We start from the raw sequence: 22,239 nt of genomic DNA, 5'->3' as shown, positions 1-22,239 counted from the left end.
ATTTTAATTCCCAATTGCAATAAAAACCATTGATATATCACTGTGATCGAAATCAAAAGTGGGTGTTTCTGTCATAACCCCTTCTAATTACCATTCGGAATAAGGCGTAGAACCCATTTTGCGAGGGGAAAAGGCCTTTGAGACTCACAAATGGAGTTTCATACATTCTAAAAAGGCATTTTTGAAGTTACCCCACCCAGTGACTTTGCAAACTGCAAAGTACAACACCTGTGAGATGGGGAGGAAATGTGACATCTTGTGAATGTATCTGGGAGGTTGGCATTAAGGTATTCTGGCAGCTCCCCGGGAAACAGCTGCATTACTAGAAATGTCTGAGGCATCCAAAGCACACCCCAAAAATAACAAGCATTTGCAATGCAATAGGTCTCGCATTAGTTAAAGTTAGTTAGAGCTGTTGGCGTTGAAAATAAAAACATTTTTACTTTCGTTTTTTTTAAATTGTAGTGGAGTTATTATATGTGCACAGCACTATTGCTAATGGTATAAAAGGCAAAAGTAAACAAGGGGGCATATTAAGCATCTGAAACGGGCTCAAAGTAACTAAATATTTTTGAACAAAGTTTATTAACTCAATATAAACAAGTCTATTGGTGAGAGGTCTGCCCTCATTAGGATTTATGGGCTGTAAAGTGATGGCATGAACCCAAGTCAGCCCTCCTGGACCAGGACTACCACAAATGGGTTGTTACAACAACCTGTATAGATGAAGCAAGTCATAGCCACTTTCAGAGCACATTAATGACATAGAGAGCTCCGCCTTTTACCAACTCAAGCACAGCTTTGTTTGTTGCGTTATGAAGCAGAGATTCCCCAATCTCAGAACAGGTCCACAAAGATCTATTTGTTTGGAGTTTATAATCATTAAAAATGCTTAAGCCAGGGTCCCCAGCTTCCTGCAATGACTCGGCGTGGGCCCCTGGATTTCACTAATAAATAATCGAGGCTCCATGAAAGTCATGTTAAGAACCTCTGCTGTAATCTACTGCAGCGGACCAAATGCCAAGCCCTGTGTAAAATAATCATGCCTTGGCAAGTGTTTTCCTTATAACTGAAAATAATTATTTAAATCCTGCCAGTTTGCAGATTGAAACTATCTGGAAACTTAAGCCATGTAATTTATAAAGCTAGAAAATAAAGAATTCCATGTTCTATTTTGAAATACATTTAGATATACTCTTCCTCCAGTATCTTGAAAGATTTCTACTTTTAAAAAAAAACAAACGGGCGAATGCAATAGCGTGACACTTTTTTATAAAGGCAAGGCCTATTGGTTTTGGCTGTACTAGTTTTTTAAATCAAAGTCTGACCCAATTTGAATGTAAAAAATACAGAAGCAGCTTTAGTGGGTGCACTACAGGCTGATTTGGGAGGACCCTGCAAGGCTGCTATTGGTTTACAGACCCTAGTCAGAAGGTGCAGGCCAGATAACCTGGATCAAAGTCCTAAAATGCTCTCTCCTCTGAGGCTTCTGACTAGGAGGAGGAACAGTCTTCAAGGGCACCAGATATACTTGCACCTCAGACACAGGCGTCTTGCATGCCATACGATGACTGACTCAGGTTTTTGCCCTTAATACCAGTCTTGCATATAGAGCAGGCATTCTCTTGATGGGGCCAAGCTTCAGTCCAAAGATTTCATGAAGAGGGGTTGACTGTCTACTGCTGTCGCTGTGCCTGAGCCTGTTTGGTTTCAGGAGCCCATTTAGGTCTTGAAGAAGCACCACTATAGCCTATACGCCTCACGGCCGAACAACCCCTTCCCAAGGCAGTAAATCAAAACTTTCTGTGCCAAAGTCCACCCTGAACTGGGCTTCCACATCAGGAGACTGACCCAACAGCTCAAATAAGAGGAAGTAGACCTTTGAAGATTTCTTTCTGAAGAATTCGGTATGTTCCCCATACCACAGAGACTTAAACAGAAACACGCCCACCCAGTTACTCAGCCTCCACCCAACCCCACGCGCACGCCATCACCACAGCAATCACCTTGGTCTCAGGGCTCACTTAATTTTAATCTTGAATCTGGTCAGGATATTCACTTTGACCCACAAGACAACCACTTGGAGCCTGTTTCACCAAATGATAGGGGAGGATCCCCGACAGGACTATAACCTACATCATCAAGGAAGATGCCAACATTGAGCCATACCTAGAGAAGGATTCAACAACAAACAACACCACAGCATACCAAGCTGTTATGTGAAGAGGTAATAGCATAAAGGGCATCCCATTACCATCCTGGACTGTGGACAGTCAAAATGAATAGGCATACAGTGGTTTCTTACGTTGTGTATTCTATATATTTGAAAAACAAATGTTGCAGGGAGTCAAGCGTTATCAAGCAAGGCCATATGTTGAGATAAACAACAATTTAAGGCAATATATATATTAAAGGGGAGAGGAGTTGGCCTGACGGCTAGGGCAGCTGACCTCGAATCTTGGGAACTAGGTTTGAGTCTCGGCAATGCCGCTGAACATCCTGTGATTCTAGGCAATCACTTAATCTACCCGTGCCTAACAAAAACGAGACAGAGAGGCAGAGCGAGGCGCGCGTTAGTACTTCTGCTGTACACTACTTTTAGAGTGCCAATTAAATGCCTGTGCGCGGAAAAGCCCAGTACTGTAGCCGCTCACATTAGCATTTGGAAGGTAAGCTTGCCCTGCATATTTAAAACTTTAAGGAAGATCACATCTTTCTTTCTGCGGATGTCGCCCTCCCAGCCTTGGGAAGCACCAGCTGGCATTTCAACCACCGTCCAGTTGCAATACAACCAGCACAGAGCTCGGCTCGAGGGCGGTTAACTTCCCTAAAAACAAACTAAACACATGATCGAGATGCCCTTTTTAAAGGGAGAACAAATGGAGTCTGGCCACGAAGCCTTGGGACAAGGTGGCAGGAGAGGTTCGTGGTGGAAACTGACTAATCTCTGGAACTCTATGCAACTTCTGAATGAATGAATGAATGAATGAATACAAGGGAGCACACACCAACAGCCAAGGCTTCACCTGCAGACGTGTCAACCATGGCCTCCACCTGCTCTCAGCCATTCTGCATAGATAGTGCCCAAGAACTCGGCTTTAGCTTAGGGAAAGGCGGGGAGGGGACGATAGGTAGCACGATGCATTTACACATTCCCCTGAGACCACCACTGCCGCAACCCTACAAGTTAACAATTGAAGGAGACGTGCGTTAGGACAAAGCATGTGAGTTTCACCCGAAAGCACTGAAGGCTCTGTCCCCCCATAACTTTCCCGAGGACGACCTAACATTTCCCCTTTGCTGAAATACGAAATATCATTTTCTTCTTAGAAATTGCCTAGGATCATAGTTAAAAACGCAAACAGGCCTGTTTGCCCGACACAAACACAATGCCTCCACTGGTGAGTAAGGGTGGGGGAGGATAGAAACTACGAAGGTGAACCAACAAGTAGGAACAATTTTGCTAAAGAAAACCATTCACAAAATGTGTACCGCAAACGTGAAAACAAGGCCCTCGGAAAAACTCTGCTCTCACAAAGAATGCATTAACGAAAACTCAGAAAAGAAACGCGGGCCTACGCATTTGTGAAGGGAATGTTTGTAGTACAGAATTAAAGTTACTCGTAGTAGTGATTACCGAAATCACAGTAAACTCCTGTATTATTGTGCTGCGTGTCGTTTCTTGACTTCCGGCAAACAGAAACCCTGGAGGAGATTTGGCTATGCCCGAAACAGCTTGTTACCTTCCAATATTCCTGTCGGCTCAACCGGACGCAAGCATTTTACTTTGAGGAAACGAAAAAACTAGTGGTGCGCGCACACCACAGAGGAGCAGGGCCGGGAATCGAAAGTAGTAGTGCGTGCGCACCACAGAGGAGCGGGGTAAGGGAGCGCGGTAGCGAGGCGAACGCACACTGCTGCGCGTGCTAGCCACCATCGGGAATGGATGTTGCAAAGGTGGGACATGCGCCTGCCTTTGCCCAATCGTGTGCCGTTTTTTTTTTTTTTTAAGGGATGCGAAAGCCAATAGAGGACGGCAGGGCCGGACTGGCCGTTGCGGGCACTGGGCAATCCCCCGGTGGGCCAGAAGGGTGGGGGCCGGTTTTGGGCCCCTGAGGGCCGTTTTTGTACAGGGGTGTTTTTGCAGCAAATCGGCCCTGTAACAAAATCCCGGGGGATGGGGGGCGGAGGGGGGGAGAGAGGAGGGGTTTGCCGAGCACTTTGCCAGGGCTGGTTTTGGTTCCCAGTCCGGCCCTGAAGACAGGGAAAGCAAACCCACACGCACAAGCTTGTGTGGTAGCTTTCTGAAGCCCGTACAAGAGGTTTCGCGCTGCGCGAGCATTGCTGCGCACTGCAACGCTCAGCGCAAGACCTAAAAATGGTTTCAAACTGCCTTTTTTGGGGTTTGGGAGAGGACCTGCCATTTGACCAATCACTAAAAGCACGCTAGAAACTTAAGTCTTCCTCTGGATCAGTGGAGTCCCCATGGTTCAGGGTCTACTGCAATGCAGCCTAGCTGATCTCAGTCTTAACTCCTGCTTGGAAGTCTCTCAGCATCTTTAGCTTCTCTTTCCCAACTATTTGGAGGGATGGAAACAAAGCACTTAAAAAGTTTGCAGCAGTCATTTTCGCTTTGAAAAAATGCTTGCGCCCATTTAGATTTTCACAAGGTGCATATCGTTCAGTTATCACAGGCATAATTGTAAGGCTCTTACACAAATTTTGCCAAAAGAAGGAACCCATTCATGAATGTACCAAAAAGAGACAAATATTAACTAACCTAAGAAGTATCATAAAAAATAAAAGTAGTATCTGTTGGGCAGCCATGACTCCTAAGATTCCTCATTTGTGTAGTGATGTCCATTGCTGAATAGTTCTGTGAGACTGGTTTGTTGAAAGACCGCCACAGAGAGTTGTGCTCGAAGGGTAAATAAGATGGCGTCTCGTTATGAATGTGGAAATGATTGTGCATAAAAAAAGAAAAACAACAACAATCTGGTACTAGGCACAAACCATAGTCTCCCATCTCAGATGGAGGGGTCCAGCTGCACCTTCTTATGAATAAGTGGGTTGTTCAATTAAAGGGGGTGGTGGGGAGGCAGTATTTCTTCCAAGTAAATGGTAGCCATGTTTAATAGACAAGCTAAGGTTTTGTAGGAATCTGTCTAACCAATCAGGGGGTTTCATTGGGGGGTGCATCTGAAAACCTGTTTGCTTTCATTCTCCGGCCAGCCCTGAAATGGTTGGAGGAGACTGCTTTCATACACATTAAAACATTTCCTTAAGGGTCTTGTAAAGCACTCGCCCACCTGAGGGCACATTGACACTGAAGGTTCAGGATCTAATTGAAAAGGTACTTTTTGTAAGGGTATAGCAGGGCCCTTAATACTTTTCAGAATTCCATGGGGTAGGGCTCGCTACGAGGAGCTGGTGGAAGAAGGTTCTGATGGGAGGCCACAGCCACCTAGAAGGCACAGCCACATAGCATGGCTCTCCCTCTTTTGGAAGCTGAAGTAGACCCGGATACTTCGACCTAAGCACACCTTGAAGGCCAAGATTAGTGGAAACATGAATAGGTTTGTTCATCTTAGTATACAGGATTTTATGCACTAAACAAAGTAATGTAAACATTATGCTTTGTTTGACTGGTAACCAGTGTGATTAGGCTAGGGCTGGGGTCACATGTTCCAGTCTTGAAAAGCCTGTAATCAAGCCGGTTGCAGTGTTTTTGACCAGTTGCAAGGAGCAGAGATGGCAGTCCGGTAAGAGGAGACAGAGAGCATTGCAAATTGTCCAGGTGAGAGGAAATGAAAGTATTCATAATTTGCACCATATGAGATAAGGAACAATGGTACACAATTCTTTTCAGATCACTAGCATTTCTAGGTCTGGATTTTGACAGTATAGCCGTCTAATAGACCTATTGCTAACATACATAGAGTGCGTTTTGGGGCTGCCCCTTTCATTGACTTTCCTCGACCTGCTTCTTTCAGCTACTGGCTTGCGACTTCGTCAGTCCTGTCTTTGCTAGCTCAGCAGAGTATTCATTGCTTACCTAATGCTGTTGGCTGTTTGAGTATATCCTTTCATGTTCATTCGACGGCTTGCACTAAATTGCGTGAGTGTCTACTTCACAACTATCACCCTCTCTGTCTGCTGGTTCCCTGCTGCGTGTCTTGCTCTAAAGTGCGATGTTATGAGGTGAGATGTTATGAGGTGAGATGTTATGAGGTGAGGTGCGAAGAGGTGAGGTGCGAAGAGGTGAGGTGCGAAGAGGTGAGGTGCGAAGAGGTGAGGTGCGAAGAGGTGAGGTGCGAAGAGGTGAGGTGCGAAGAGGTGAGGTGCGAAGAGGTGAGGTGCGAAGAGGTGAGGTGCGAAGAGGTGAGGTGCGAAGAGGTGAGGTGCGAAGAGGTGAGGTGCGAAGAGGTGAGGTGCGAAGAGGTGAGGTGCGAAGAGGTGAGGTGCGAAGAGGTGAGGTGCGAAGAGGTGAGGTGCGAAGAGGTGAGGTGCGAAGAGGTGAGGTGCGAAGAGGTGAGGTGCGAAGAGGTGAGGTGCGAAGAGGTGAGGTGCGAAGAGGTGAGGTGCGAAGAGGTGAGGTGCGAAGAGGTGAGGTGCGAAGAGGTGAGGTGCGAAGAGGTGAGGTGCGAAGAGGTGAGGTGCGAAGAGGTGAGGTGCGAAGAGGTGAGGTGCGAAGAGGTGAGGTGCGATGAGGTGAGGTGCGAAGAGGTGAGGTGCGATGAGGTGAGGTGCGATGAGGTGAGGTGCGATGAGGTGAGGTGCGATGAGGTGAGGTGCGATGAGGTGAGGTGCGATGAGGTGAGGTGCGATGAGGTGAGGTGCGATGAGGTGAGGTGCGATGAGGTGAGGTGCGATGAGGTGAGGTGCGATGAGGTGAGGTGAGGTGCGATGAGGTGAGGTGCGATGAGGTGAGGTGAGGTGCGATGAGGTGAGGTGCGATGAGGTGAGGTGCGATGAGGTGAGGTGCGATGAGGTGAGGTGCGAAGAGGTGAGGTACGAAGAGGTGAGGTGCGAAGAGGTGAGGTGCGAAGAGGTGAGGTGCGATGAGGTGAGGTGCGATGAGGTGAGGTGCGATGAGGTGAGGTGCGATGAGGTGAGGTGCGATGAGGTGAGGTGCGATGAGGTGAGGTGCGATGAGGTGAGGTGCGATGAGGTGAGGTGCGATGAGGTGAGGTGCGATGAGGTGAGGTGCAATAAGGTGAGGTGCAATAAGGTGAGGTGCGATGAGGTGAGGTGAGGTGCGATGAGGTGAGGTGAGGTGCGATGAGGTGAGGTGAGGTGCGATGAGGTGAGGTGAGGTGAGGTGCAATGAGGTGAGGTGAGGTGCAATGAGGTGAGGTGAGGTAAAATGAGGTGAGGTGCAATGAGGTGAGGTGCAATGAGGTGAGGTGAGGTGCAATGAGGGGAGGTGAGGTGCAATGAGGTGAGGTGAGGTGCGGTGCGGTGAGGTGCAATGAGGTGAGGTGAGGTGCAATGAGGTGAGGTGAGGTGCAATGAGGTGAGGTGAGGTGCAATGAGGTGAGGTGAGGTGCAATGAGGTGAGGTGAGGTGCAATAAGGTGAGGTGAGGTGCAATAAGGTGAGGTGCGATGAGGTGAGGTGAGGTGCGATGAGGTGAGGTGCAATGAGGTGAGGTGAGGTGCGGTGAGGTGAGGTGCAATGAGGTGAGGTGAGGTGCGGTGAGGTGAGGTGCAATGAGGTGAGGTGAGGTGCAATGAGGTGAGGTGAGGTGCAATGAGGTGAGGTGAGGTGCAATGAGGTGAGGTGAGGTGCAATGAGGTGAGGTGAGGTGCAATGAGGTGAGGTGAGGTGCAATGAGGTGAGGTGAGGTGCAATAAGGTGAGGTGAGGTGAGGTGCAATAAGGTGAGGTGCGATGAGGTGAGGTGAGGTGCGATGAGGTGAGGTGCGTTGAGGTGAGGTGAGGTGCGATGAGGTGAGGTGAGGTGCGATGAGGTGAGGTGAGGTGCGATGAGGTGAGGTGAGGTGCGATGAGGTGAGGTGCGATGAGGTGAGGTGCGATGAGGTGAGGTGCGATGAGGTGAGGTGCGATGAGGTGAGGTGCGGTGAGGTGAGGTGAGGTGCGATGCGATGAGGTGAGGTGCAATGAGGTGAGGTGAGGTGCAATGAGGTGAGGTGAGGTGCAATGAGGTGAGGTGCAATGAGGTGAGGTGAGGTGCAATGAGGTGAGGTGAGGTGCAATGAGGTGAGGTGCAATGAGGTGAGGTGAGGTAAAATGAGGTGAGGTGAGGTGCAGTGAGGTGAGGTGAGGTGCAGTGAGGTGAGGTGCAATGAGGTGAGGTGAGGTGCAATGAGGTGAGGTGAGGTGCAATGAGGTGAGGTGCAATGAGGTGAGGTGCAATGAGGTGAGGTGCAATGAGGTGAGGTGCAATGAGGTGAGGTGAGGTGCAATGAGGTGAGGTGAGGTGCAATGAGGTGAGGTGCAATGAGGTGAGGTGCAATAAGGTGAGGTGAGGTGCAATAAGGTGAGGTGCGATGAGGTGAGGTGAGGTGCGATGAGGTGAGGTGCGTTGAGGTGAGGTGCGATGAGGTGAGGTGCGATGAGGTGAGGTGAGGTGCGATGCGATGAGGTGAGGTGCGATGAGGTGAGGTGAGGTGAGGTGCGATGAGGTGAGGTGCGATGAGGTGAGGTGAGGTGCGATGCGATGAGGTGAGGTGCGATGAGGTGAGGTGAGGTGCGATGAGGTGAGGTGCGATGAGGTGAGGTGAGGTGCGATGAGGTGAGGTGAGGTGAGGTGCGATGAGGTGAGGTGCGATGAGGTGAGGTGCGATGAGGTGAGGTGAGGTGAGGTGCGATGAGGTGAGGTGAGGTGCGATGAGGTGAGGTGAGGTGCGATGAGGTGAGGTGAGGTGCGATGAGGTGAGGTGCGATGAGGTGAGGTGCGATGAGGTGAGGTGCGATGAGGTGAGGTGCGATGAGGTGAGGTGCGATGAGGTGCGATGAGGTGAGGTGCGATGAGGTGAGGTGCGATGAGGTGAGGTGCGATGAGGTGAGGTGCGATGAGGTGAGGTGCGATGAGGTGAGGTGCGATGAGGTGAGGTGCGATGAGGTGAGGTGAGGTGCGATGAGGTGAGGTGCGATGAGGTGAGGTGCGATGAGGTGAGGTGCGATGAGGTGAGGTGCGGTGAGGTGCGGTGAGGTGAGGTGAGGTGAGGTGAGGTGAGGTGCGATGAGGTGAGGTGCGATGAGGTGAGGTGCGATGAGGTGAGGTGCGATGAGGTGAGGTGCGATGAGGTGAGGTGCGATGAGGTGAGGTGCGATGAGGTGAGGTGCGATGAGGTGAGGTGCGATGAGGTGAGGTGCGGTGAGATGAGGTGAGGTGCGGTGAGGTGCGGTGCGGTGAGGTGAGGTGAGGTGAGGTGAGGTGAGGTGAGGTGCGATGAGGTGAGGTGCGATGAGGTGAGGTGCGATGAGGTGAGGTGCGATGAGGTGAGGTGCGATGAGGTGAGGTGCGATGAGGTGAGGTGCGATGAGGTGAGGTGCGATGAGGTGAGGTGCGATGAGGTGAGGTGCGGTGAGATGAGGTGAGGTGCGGTGAGATGAGGTGAGGTGCGGTGAGGTGCGGTGAGGTGAGGTGCGGTGAGGTGCGGTGCGGTGAGGTGCGGTGAGGTGCGGTGAGGTGAGGTGCGATGAGATGAGGTGCGATGAAATGAGATGAGGTGCGATGAAATGAGATGAGGTGCGATGAGATGAAATGAGGTGTGATGAGATGAGGTGCGATGAGATGAGGTGCACATTTCAATTCCAAGCAAGCATGAAGCTTTACTCCTGGGGTGCTGCTCCAGCATGTCATTCTGCACTGGTAGCGACTGGAGTTGCAACAGGAACCATCGTGTAGTGGGTAGATGACATTTTCCTTGTTGGAATTCACAGATAAGTCAGGTACTGCCTGTCACATATCTCTACCTCGCAGACAAGAAAAAATGTATTCATTCTTGCAATCTTACACAGTGGTGGAACACTGCACTGGAAAGTAGAGACCGCAAACGGAGGGGAGGAGAAAAGTACAGAAATCATTTTCTTGACGTTAGAGTGAATAACATGCAGCATTCTTCCTACTCTCCTTATGACACATGGGAACCCTAGCCTCAAACCCCTTTACACTAATGGGAACCAGACAATGGTACGTTCTGTCAGACTTGAACAACCATCACACCACACCCCATGATAGAAGTGGGAGATACCAAAATTAAAACTGGGAGTACCTGAATTTGGGTGGCTCAGAGTAGTCGCTTTGTGGTATACTATTCAGAAAAACCTGGATTACAGGTATACATGGCCTTCAGACCACAGATTGTTTCTCTTTTATGGAACGGAGCAGGATTTTAATTCAGGAATACTCCGAGTCCTACATAATGAAGTTAATAGTGTAATTTATTTTAGTGGCAAAAACATAAATATCAGGCATTTCACATATTTGTGTCAGTAGCAATGAAGCAAATGTGTGTTATTTCTAGATATTGTTTCTAGGGAGTAGTACGTCACATTATTGTGTTTATAATCTCGACCTTGAAAAATATCAGCTCAACATAATCAGCTACCTCTATAGTGTTAAATTAGTTTTACATATGAAAGTATAGATTCACTATTCTTTAGTCGGCATAAATCTATTTACCTCAAGATATAGTGGTAGCTGATAATTTGGAGTAGATATTTTCACAGGTAGATATTAGAAACCATGACATCATGGAGTAACACCTAGTTTCATATTTGTGTTGAATGTAACCTATGCTATCAGGCACTTAATATTTAGGACAAAGTTGCACAATGCACAAGCCTACTCCATGGTTTTCCCACCATACTAGTTACCAATTAAGTTTGAAACAAGGTAAACATTTACATTTTTGTTGGACAAAAATGTACATGATTGAAAACAATGCACATATTCATGAATTCAAGTAGCCTACATTAGAGTCATAAACCTGCTGGTACTGGATTTCCAATGAATGTGAGCATGTTTCCTAAACTTTGGAATCTCTTGTAGCATTCTGAGCTCATATTTGTAAGATATTGAACCCCTAAAATTTACTTTATTTGCCACCCAGAGCAGTGCCCCCAAATGTATAGACTGAAAAGCAAGGCAAAGATGGTACTTAATTTACCTAGACTGGCCTCAGCCTCAGCAGCTCGGAGAAGCCTTCATTGGCTCCCCATTGAGTCCAGGATTTCCTTTAAGATTCTTTGCCTTGCCCATGGGGCCCTCCACGGTACAGGTGCTGAGGGTCTTAGGTCACTTATCCATCTCTACTCTCCTAGTCGATCCCTTCGTTCTGCAAACAAAAATCTTCTTGAGGTCCCTAGGTTTGTAAGGGCCAAATGGGGAGGCAGAGCTTTTTTCACGGTTGTACCCAGGCTATGGAACTCCCTCCCCCCTGAACTCAGAGGGCAACCCTCTCCTGCTTTGTTCCGCAAAGCATTGAAAACATGGCTTTTCATTGAAGTGTATCCGTAAAGGACCTCATCGGTGCATACACATTACATGACCAGCTTAGGCGCCTTGATTCCCTTGGGCTAAGTTGTGCGATAAAAGATTAGCTTCATTCATTCATTCATTCATGCCACATCAAAACGAGGCTGTGCAGCAAAGACAAGCCAGCAAAGCTTTCAGAGGACCACGCTGATCGATAGAGCTTTATGCTCATGAGATTAAGAAAACTATTGCATCGAAAACTTCAATCAAGGCGCCAGAGAATCTAGGAATGTCTGGAGCATGGACCGCTGTGTAGATTTCAGACGACTTCTACAAATTCCACTTACTATTGGCTAACTGTGCCAATGTATCAATATGGTTCAGCATGGACTGAATTTAGTTATATCCTGTCCGCAGTTTGCACATTATGCAGTAGAAGTCAGATTTTGTAACACATCGAACTTAAATCATATATTCATCGATCAGTATTTTGCTTTTGAAATATTCCATTTGCTGTATAAATAAGCGCATTTTCTTTCCTCGTCCACACAAAATGCACGAGTTCAGTTCTGTTCTTTTCATTCCTTTATTGGTTTTCTTTCACCAAACAAAGCTCACGCAGCTTTACCTTGACACCTTATAAAATAAATTATCAAAATGAAATCTGCTTCATGGACACGTTTCATATAAAATAGCACGATTCATGCTTAACAATCCAATACGTTAGAAATACTATTAGAATAAAACAATCATTGCTATAATCTAACATGCCTTCAAAGGGCTGAGCATAATGTCAGATGAGTGGGATTTCAGGGCTCTAAACCATTGAAGTGAACATCTTGAACCCAGCTCCTAGAAGCCGAGCATAATTCCCTCCCAAAAATCTAGAAATGATCCAGGGGTCATAGAAATACATAATATTTTTTTTTTAGGTTGAATGTCTTTTTAAATGGAAACAAAAAAGGTACAGTTCATGAAGCAAAAGTTTCTAATCCTGGCTGAGTGACGACACACTGCCCTAGTTTCACTGGCCTGAGCTTCACATCTCCCGGATACGAATGCATTTTTTATTCACCAAGACTCGGCAGTATAAAACCTGTGTGTGTCATTTACAAACACAGCTGGAGACCTTAGCCCTGCACTGACTTTAATGACTGAAGATTCTATTGCAGACATCACTTCCCAGAACAGGAAGTAGGTCCTTGGGGCGTCAGAGAGATGGGAGGCTGTGAGCCCAAGGCATGTACACAGTTGGTTCACACGATAGAGAAAGAATAAAGTGGAGATAAGAACTACAGTCGGATGGGAACATTCTCACAAGTCACAACTCCGCAAATGCCGTCATGTTGAAACAATCAAAACTGCAAGACTCTGCCAAAATTCAGATTAAAATAAATCTATCAGGCAGATTAAACTTTATTTATTCTAAAATGAATTGGATGCTGATCTTGTTCCCCAACTCCACAATTAGATCTCCAGGATTACCTTGCATGTCACCCTTGACAAAGACGTAAATTAAAAACGGAGGCTGTGGTAGGACCACCTGGAACCGGGAGAAATCAAGAGAATAAAAAACAATGGTTCCGAGACGAATAATTAAACTAGGCAATGAAAAAATGTACTTATGAATCACTGATATAAATTATTAACAACAATTGAAGCAGAAAAAATAGGGACATTAGCCATAAAACCACTTATGTTTGTAATATTTAATTCATTGTGACAATGCAGTGCCAAATTGATCACGCAGTGCAAAAGAACTTATAAGGATAAAGGTGTGTATAATACAAAAGAGGTAAGGGTCATACAAATAATTGTTTTGTTGTTTATATAGAGTAGATCATAGATATCCAAAGACAATGTTATGAAGTTCATTTAAGTAAAATCCAGTTGTGCAAAGCATTGAGGGTCTTACAATCCATGGTAGTTTAAGTGATCATCATCGGGAAAAGGAATGATTGAGCATAAACAACTGTTGATGCCAGCTGTCAAAAGGATCATAAAGGCAAGGACTGAAGAGAACCTGAGAATGCAACTGAAATAGAGCGTCAGGGTTCACCTGAGAGGAGGATCGCCAAAGCAGGTTTCAACCAGTATTGAAGGTGTGTATAGTGCACAAGGGGGAATGGGCCAAATAAATATTTTGTTTTTGTTTGGGCTGAGTAAAATAAAGATATCCAAACACAAGGTTATGAAGTTCATTCAAGTAAAGTCCAATTGCCCAGAGCCTCAACTGCATCTCGACCCATAGTAGTTTAAGTGGTCTTCTCCAGGACAAGGTATTATTCAACATATACAATAGTCTCTGGATTTTAAAAATGGTGGTGGAATTTAGCCAGAGAATTGGTACAAAATATTTTGAAAAATATTAAGTATATTGAGAAGACTTTCACCAACAACCAACAGAAATATGGGTTCCTTACAAAAATTAAAGTGAACTAGAGGATGCAATTGAAATACAGCATTAGGAGAACGGCTACAAGAAAATGACTATTCAAACAAGCATTGGCAAAGCCAATAGGTCTCGCCTCTGCAAGAGATATTGACTTTAGCAATATGTTTTAGCCATGTTGTACACTAGTGTAGCTTCTATTTGGCATGGCTAAAAGTGGGAGTGGTGGGGTAGATTGGAGTGTGGGGAGGTAGATTGTAGCAGATTGTGATAAGGGTTGGTTCGGGTGAGGAAATACTGGGGTGAGAAAGATTAGAGTAGATTGGGTGGGTAGATTACTATGGGGAGGTTGGGGCTGATTGGGTTAGATTGAGGCAGGGTACAATGGGGTAGGTAGATTGTGGTGGGTGGGGTAGCTAGGGGTGGGGTAGTTTTGAGGGGGGTAAATGGACTATACTGGAGTAGTTGGTGGGATACACTGGGGAAGATAGAAGTCGATTGAAGTGAGGTAGTTCAGGGTCAATACGGGCAAGAGCCTGGTGTAGAGTGGGGTAGACTGTAATGGAGTAGACTGGAGTGGGGTGGATTGGAGTCGAATGGGGTTGATTGTGGTGGGGTAGATTGAGGTGGGGTGGGTTAAGTTGGGTGTAGTAGATTGGTGTAAATGAGGGTGTGGCAGATTGGTGTAAATTAGGGTGTGGTAGATTGGGGTAAAATAGGGTGGGGTAGATTGGGTTGGGCAAATTGGGGTGGGATAGATTGGGGCAAACCGGTGCAGACTGGGTTGGGGCAGGATGGAACCCCAACATTGGTTGGTAGATGGAGGTAGATTGAGATGCTGTACTTTGGAGGGGGTACATTGGAGTGGGGTAGACTATGGTAGATTGGAGTTGGGTGCATTGGGTTAAATTGGAATCTGGTTGTTTGAGTTATATTGGAGTGGGGAAGATTGGAGTGTGGTAGATTGGAGTGGGGTAGATTGGAGTGGGGTAGATTGGAGTGGGGTAGATTGGAGTGGGGTAGATTGGAGTGGGGTAGATTGGAGTGGGGTAGATTGGAGTGGGGTAGATTGGAGTGGGGTAGATTGGAGTGGGGTAGATTGGAGTGGGGTAGATTGGAGTGGGGTAGATTAGAGCGGGGTAGATTAGAGCGGGGTAAGTTGGAGTGGGGTAGAGTGGGGCAGATTGGGGTAGAATGGAGTAGGTTAGATTAGGTTAAATTGGAGTAAGGTTGTTTGGGGTGGATTGGAGTGGGGTAGACTGGAGTGTGGTACAGTGGGGTAGATGGGGTGGACTGGAGTGGGTTAGATTGGGTGGTGTAGATTGGGTGGTGTAGATTAGAGTGGGGTAGATAAGGATAGAGTGGGGCAAACCGGATTGGGGTTGTCTGGGGAACACTGGAGTGAGGTAGATTGGGGTGGGGAAGAATGTAGTAGGGTAGATTGTAGTGGGGTAAATTGGGTTAAATTGTAGTGGGGTAGTTTGGGTAAAACTGGAGTAGGGAGACTGAATGGATTGGAGTGGATAGATTGGGGTAGATTGATGTGGGGTAGATTCTGGTGGGCAGATTGAGGTATATTGGGGTATGGTAGATTACTGTCGGTTATATTGGGGCAGGATGGGTGAGTTACATTGGGGTGAGGTACATTGGTGTGAGGTACACTGGGGTGAGTTAGATTGGGGTAGACTGTCGGAGTAGAGTAGAGTGCAGCAGTTAGTGTTGCAGATTGGGGTAGGTTAGATTGTGGTGGGTTTGACTGGAGTAGAGTGGGGTAGATTGGAGTGGGATACATTGGGGTGGGCAGATTGGTGTGGGGTAGATTGGGTGGGTAGATTGGGGTGGGGTAGAATGAGACATATTGGTGTTGACTGGAGTGGGTAGATTGGGGTACAATGGGTGGGATACATTGGAGCGGTGTAGATTGGAGTGGGGTAGATCGGAGCGAGGTATATTGGGGTACTCTAGAGTGGGGGTAGGTTGTCGTTCAGTAGATTGGATTGGGGTAGAGTGCAGCAGATTGGAGTGTGGTTGATTATGATGGATTGGAGTGGGGTAGATTGGGGTTGACTGTAGTGGCGTAAATTGGGGTTGGGTGGATTAGAGTGGGGTAGGTTGGGTGGGCCAGATTGGAAGCGCTAGGTTCAGGTAAATTGGAGTGAGAGTGAGTGGGGCAGATTGTCATGGAGAAGGCTGGAGTGGGGTCCGTGTGGTAGACTGGGGTAGATTGGAATGTAGTGGATTGGTGTGGACTAGAGTGGGGTAGGTTGGGGTGGATTGGAGTGGGGTAGATTGGGTGCGGTAGATTTGAGTGGGGTAGAGAGGGGGATACTGTAGTAGGATAAAGTGGAGTAGATTAAGGGGGGGTGGACTGAAGTGAAGTAGATTGGGTTAAATTGGAGTAGGTTAGCTTTGGATAGATTGGAGGGGGGACAGTGTGGTAGATTGGTGTGTGGTAGATTGAGTGGGGTAGAGCGGGGCAAACTGGAGTGGGGTAAATTAGAGTTGGGTAGACTGGGGTGGGCTAACTGAGTGAGTTTGGGCAAACTGAGGCAGGCTAGGGTAGATTGGTGTGGGGTATATTGGGGAAGGATGGGTGGGTACATTGGAGTGGGGTACGATGGAGTGGGGTACGATGGAGTAGGGTCAATTGTGCTAGATTGGAGTGAAGTAGATTGGGGTACATTGGAGTGAGGGTAGATTGTAGTGGAGTAGATTGTAGTGGGGTAGAATGTGGTAGATCGGGTAAATTGGAGTGTTGTGGATTGTATTAGGGTAGACAGTAGTAGGGCAAAGTGGGGTAAATTGCAGTGGGGTAGATTGGAGTGAGGTAGATGGAGTAAACTGGAATGGGTTAGGTTCAGTGGAGTAGACTGGAGTGGCGTAGGTTGGGTTAGGTAGATTGGACTGGGATAGATTGTAGGGGGTAGGTTGGGGTAAATTGTAGAAGGGTAGATTGGAGTAGATTGTGACAGGTTGGGTGGGGTAGATGGAGGTATATTGTAGTGGGTTGAATGGGGAAGATTGTACTGGAGTAGAGTGAAGTAGACTGAGGTAGGGTAGATTGGAGTGGAGTAGATTGGGTTAAACTGGAGTGGGGTAGATTTGGATACACTGGAGTGGAGTAGTTTGGCATAGATGGGGTAGATTGGAGTGGGCAGATTGGGGTAGGATAGATTGGGGTGAGGTAGAGTGGGGTTTTATGCATCAGGGTAGGGTAGATTGGAGTGGGATAGAATGTGGTAAATTGGAGTTGATTGAAGTGTGGTGGATTTGGTTAATTTGGAGTGGGGGGTACGTTGCAGTGGAGTAGATTTAGATAGACCAGAGTGTGGTAGATTGGGGTGGGGCAGATTGGGGTGTGATAGATTGGGGTGCAGTAGATTGGAGTGCTGTGAATTGGAGTGCTGTAAATTGGAGTGTGGTAGATTGGATTTGGATAGATTGGGGTAGATTGTCGTGGAGTAGATTAGAGAGGGGTAGACTGTCGTAGGTTGGGTGGGGTAGGTTGGAGTGGAGTAGAGTAGATTGAAGAGGGGTAGATTGAGGTAGGTTGGGTGGGGTAGAATGTGGTGGAGTAGATTGGGGTGGGGTAGATTGGAGTGGGGGAGAGTGGGATACATTTGAGTGTGGTACACTGGAGTGTGATAGGTTGAGGTACATTGGAGTAAATTGGAGTGGTGTAGATTGGTGTAGTTTGAAGTTTTGTAGATTTTGGTGGGGTAGATTAGAGTGAGATAGATTGTAATGGGGTAGATTGGAGAGGGGTAGACTGGGATAGATTGGAGAGGATAGATTGTTGTGGAGTATATTGGAGAGGGGTACAGTGTGGCAGAGTGTGGTAGATTGAGGTTGATTGGATTGTGGTGGATTGGGGTGGGGTAGATTGGAATGGGATAGTCTGAAGTGGGATAGATTGGGGTGAGTTAAAGTGGGGTAGTATGGGGTAGGTTGGGTGGGGTAAATTAAATTTGTTGGAGTAGTGTAGATTAGAGTGGGGTGGACTGTGATGCGATGAGGGAGAGCAGTAGTACATGGAGCAAAGGGGAGAAGCGGTGCCATGAAGATGGAGGAGCAGTAGTGCGATGAAGAGGGAGAGGCAGCGGGCCATGAGGAAGTGGGAGCTTTTTTATGATGAAGTGCAGGCTCCTCTCTATTATCAATAGCTGTGTAGGCAATTTCTTTTGAAAAGTAAAAAAATACTTTTCCGCCCCAGGACACTTTTAGCCCATTGTAGGTACAGGAAAGTCTAACTATCAGTTTCAAATGCTTGGAAGCTGTTTTAAGTGTAGACATTTTGGTACTAAAAGTATTAATTTTGTGTAATTGTTTGTCTTTTTGCATAAAATGTTTGTTGCTTCAGTCGAAAAACAGCAATATTGACAACTTCAGTTTCACTGCATATTAGCAGTAATTCCTTACTAGTCTGTAACTGCAATGTGGAGAAAGCAGTTGCAGGGTTCATTTGCATGCTAATAACAATAGACCTATTTATTGGAAAAGCTGGAAGACGAAAGCATTACAATGGGTTAACCAATAATCGATTGCTTATTCAAGATTCTCTTATCTCCTTTGAGTAGGCCCAGACATTTTTCGGACTCTCACCATCATTTCACAATAAATTCTGACTGCTCCCAAGACATTGTCTTCAGCACATATACCGACTTAAAATCAGACATCCCAACCATCACACCACCCAACGCTCATCTTGTGGATCTCCTCTAAACAAATTCAAAGGCTTCTACCATTTACTCACACTTACATAGTGTTACTAACAATAGAGTTAAAACAGTTGCAGAATTATCCGGGGAGCACGATTTGGATACAACTTGGCCCATCTTCATATAGAAGCAGATTTGGTCACAACTGAGGAAATCTTCCAGAGATGCATGCATGCATACATACATACATACATACATACATACGACTCCTACACACCCTGCATCTTTACACAAAATCAACCCAGATCTCCCTGATACTTGTTGGACATGTTCATCACCGCATTTCGATTTAATATATTTACTTTTCAGATGCCCTCCCATTTCTCATTATTGGTCACAAATTTCGAAGCACATGAATTCCATCTTTCGTTGGAATGTTCCCTATTATATTTCTAATATTTTCCTAAGAAGCATAGCCGATGGTTGCATAAACACTACTTCGAACAGAAGAATATTAAATCTACTATTATAAGTTGCTTTCCAGAAAATAACGAGAAACTGGAAAGATCTCTCTCAATTCTCATTCAAAAACTGGTGGTATATGGTATGCCATAATCATAGCTGAGATACTGCTTATAAGCACCCCATATCATTGGTTTAAACATGAAAGAACTGTGGACCCCAATTACAGATTTTTTGGACAAACATGCACAAACATCCTTTTCCTGCCCCCTCATGAACAATAAGTTCTTCAACCTCCTTGACTTCTGTCTCTGATATTATGAACCATGCGTATAGCCCTCCTTTTTTCCCCTCGCCTCTTTCCACAATTGTATTTTTACATTTTATTTTCATTTCAGATGTACAGCATTGCTTGATTGCATTTTATTCTAACATAATAAACTTATATTTTCAAACTTTTTTTTTTTTATAATTTAAAGAGCCTAATACTGTGTGTGAAAGCTGTAACAAATATAAATACATTTAGAAGACTAACAATTAATGCGTAAAAGTAACTTCACTTAAACATATCAAAACTATGATTTGAACATTCAAATTATTTTCAGATTTTTTTACAATGGCAAGAGATGAATCTTGCTTTCTTTATATGTACACAAGGAAGTTGCCTTTGCTTGGTTCACGCTCAATATGGTGCATATTCTACAGACTGGCTCCATGTGAATTAACTAACATCTCATGACTTAAGTAGAGAGTGTGGAAGTGTCTTACCTGGTAAGATGACGTGCCCCTTGATACCCTCCTTCTGCGCCTTGAGTCGGGATGCGAGTAGGAGTTCCAGCTCGTCCGCCTGTCCCACTCGTAAGTGGATGACAAGGTCTGTGTTCGCTCCCTGTAAAACAAATTGCTGGCTTAAAATAAATAGTACCCTCTCGTGAGAAATCTAGCCTACCATAGTCCATTAACACAACTGAAAGGCCACATGCCCCATATTAGACTATTTTGGAGTAACTGGAATCACCATTTCAAACTGTTGGCATCCACAGTTCACCTCTACCAGTTTATTACAGAGGTAATGGCCTCATGTGATTAAAAGTAGAGTTCATGGGAAACAGCACAGCTCATCAGCAATGTAAGGAAAGGGGCTATTAGTTGTGAGTCCTGCACCAAGAACAGGTCCACAATTTCCCCGTCACTGGTAACCACACATCCCATTGTAGCACTTGACTACTCAGGATAGCGGAGCAGAGCAGTCCAAGGAGTACTCAAGGGAGGTGGTGTAGGCTAGTAACCACCATTCGCTGGCATGTTAGAACACTCAATAAATGAATATCCAGTCTGTGGTTTTTCTTTAGTTAAGGAAAAGTACATTTATTACACACACAATACAACTTAGTAAAGTACAAATATACATAACTGGTGGAAATATATTTCATATTAGAACATTGGAAAGTCGAGCACTCCATTGAAAGCAATGGAGTGCTCCATGCTTTGCTCTCTGAGCCAAAGGGGATTTAAACCCCCTCGGGCTCCGAGAGGCCTTTTTTTTATTTGTTAGAACATTCTGCCCTCTAGTGGCAGACAGTTCTAATTGCCTTATAGCCCTTCGTAGTTGGGCTATACCGACCAATAAAGTCCCGCTCACTTGTTAAAGGCCCGAACGGAAAGCTGGAGCAGGCCTTTAATGGCAGTTGTAGCCTGCTATGGTGGGCTACAGGGCTATAACATTACATTTAACCCCTAAAGAGTAATTACCTCAAAAATCACACTTTTAACTCACTTCACATACACTTGCACAAAATCAACCAGCTCCGCAGTAATTCTGGTGTCGAAGCACACCGGGGAAGTACTTGACCTTCCTGGTGGGGCCCGATGGTGAAGCATGTCACCAACTAGGTTGGAGAGTGAGAGCTTTCTAAAGAATCAAATTTGATTCTTCAGGTTTGCTCTGCTCTTCTCCTAAGAAGGCACACTCTGAGGTTATTATGGCTCCATAGTCCCTCCTCCACACTACTACATAGTGCTTTACTGTCAAAAACTTGCTAGAATACCTGGCGTGGAAATATCTTCCCTTCTTCAGATCACTAATTATTTGTTGCTGACCTGCCAACATCGAAACACTTATCAATATTAGAAAATGTGATCAAAAGCTGAGCACATAGCTTTCGTTAAGGTCAAATTCGTACCTGCAGAGATACTATGTATCCCCTGCTTGAATACGACACCGCAAATAGTCACTACACTGTCAGGTATCTGAAAAATAAAATGACCCATGTTGTTCTCCCGGAATTCCAGCTTAAAATGTAATGGTAATCTACTGCGCAAAATTCTCATAAAAAACGCGTACCTGAAAAGCGTGCTGCTGCTCTCAGCACATTCATTATTTCTCGATTTCTTCCTATCACTTGTAACTGTAAACAATAATTCACAATAAGGATCTCTATTCTGTTTTGTTCCGTTTTTTCTTGGAACAAAACAAACAGTATGCGCACCCTTACCTTTGACTAGGAGTAGACTCCCACTAAAGTGTCTCATTTGTTTACTGCATCCGGCCGATCCTGTCGTGTCACATATTACTGCAAGCAGGTACGAATTTGATGTTAACGCAAGCTATGTGCTCAGCTTTTGATCATAATCTCTGATATTGATAAGTGTTTCCTTGTCATACCTGCCTTGCCTGCCGTCTGGATTTCTTGCTGCCTGCACACAAGTCCGAGCTCACCTTTCACGACACCCGCTTCGCGGGTGCCGTTCACCTCTTTGCACCGACCCCGTTGTCCCTGGTGTGAGCGTCCACAGTCGGTGGATAGGAAACCTCGCTCCCAGGTCGAGTACAGCGGGGGTTAACAGCGGGGCGAGCCTACCGGGGGACTGCGAGGACCAGCAGCCTCTGCTCCTCACAGCTGGTGCCTCTTCCCCCGGCGGCCACGCCCCCAGCCTTCGGTGTTATCTGTGCAGTGACTCCAGTTCAGAGTGGGCGTCCTTGTCATACCTGCCTTGCCTGCCGTCTGGATTTCTTGCTGCCTGCACACAAGTCCGAGCTCACCTTTCACGACACCCGCTTCGCGGGTGCCGTTCACCTCTTTGCACCGACCCCGTTCTCCCTGGTGTGAGCGTCCACAGTCGGTGGATAGGAAACCTCACTCCCAGGTCGAGTACAGCGGGGGTTAACAGCGCAGCGAGCCTACCGGGGGACTGCGAGGACCAGCAGCCTCTGCTCCTCACAGCTGGTGCCTCTTCCCCCGGCGGCCACGCCCCAACCTTCTAATACAAACTGAAGAGT

At 46.3% G+C, this 22,239-nt stretch overlaps 1 protein-coding gene across 1 annotated transcript in view; it reads right to left on the bottom strand.

Annotated features, from left to right (window-relative positions):
- Positions 1-22,239, bottom strand: part of LOC147727192 (tight junction protein 2-like) — a 595,437-nt gene that overhangs the window by 491,733 nt on the left and 81,465 nt on the right. Inside the window, exon 2 of the mRNA XM_086961242.1 lies at positions 19,728-19,848. The gene's annotated coding sequence lies outside the window, so the exon portion shown is untranslated. The remainder of the gene's footprint in view (positions 1-19,727; positions 19,849-22,239) is intronic.

The sequence above is a fragment of the Lissotriton vulgaris genome, chromosome 3_1, assembly GCF_964263255.1.
Source record: "Lissotriton vulgaris chromosome 3_1, aLisVul1.2, whole genome shotgun sequence".
Classification (NCBI taxonomy): Eukaryota; Metazoa; Chordata; class Amphibia; order Caudata; family Salamandridae; genus Lissotriton; species Lissotriton vulgaris.
The sequence above is the reverse complement of the archived record's forward strand: the minus strand, read 5'-3'. Positions and strand labels throughout refer to the sequence as shown.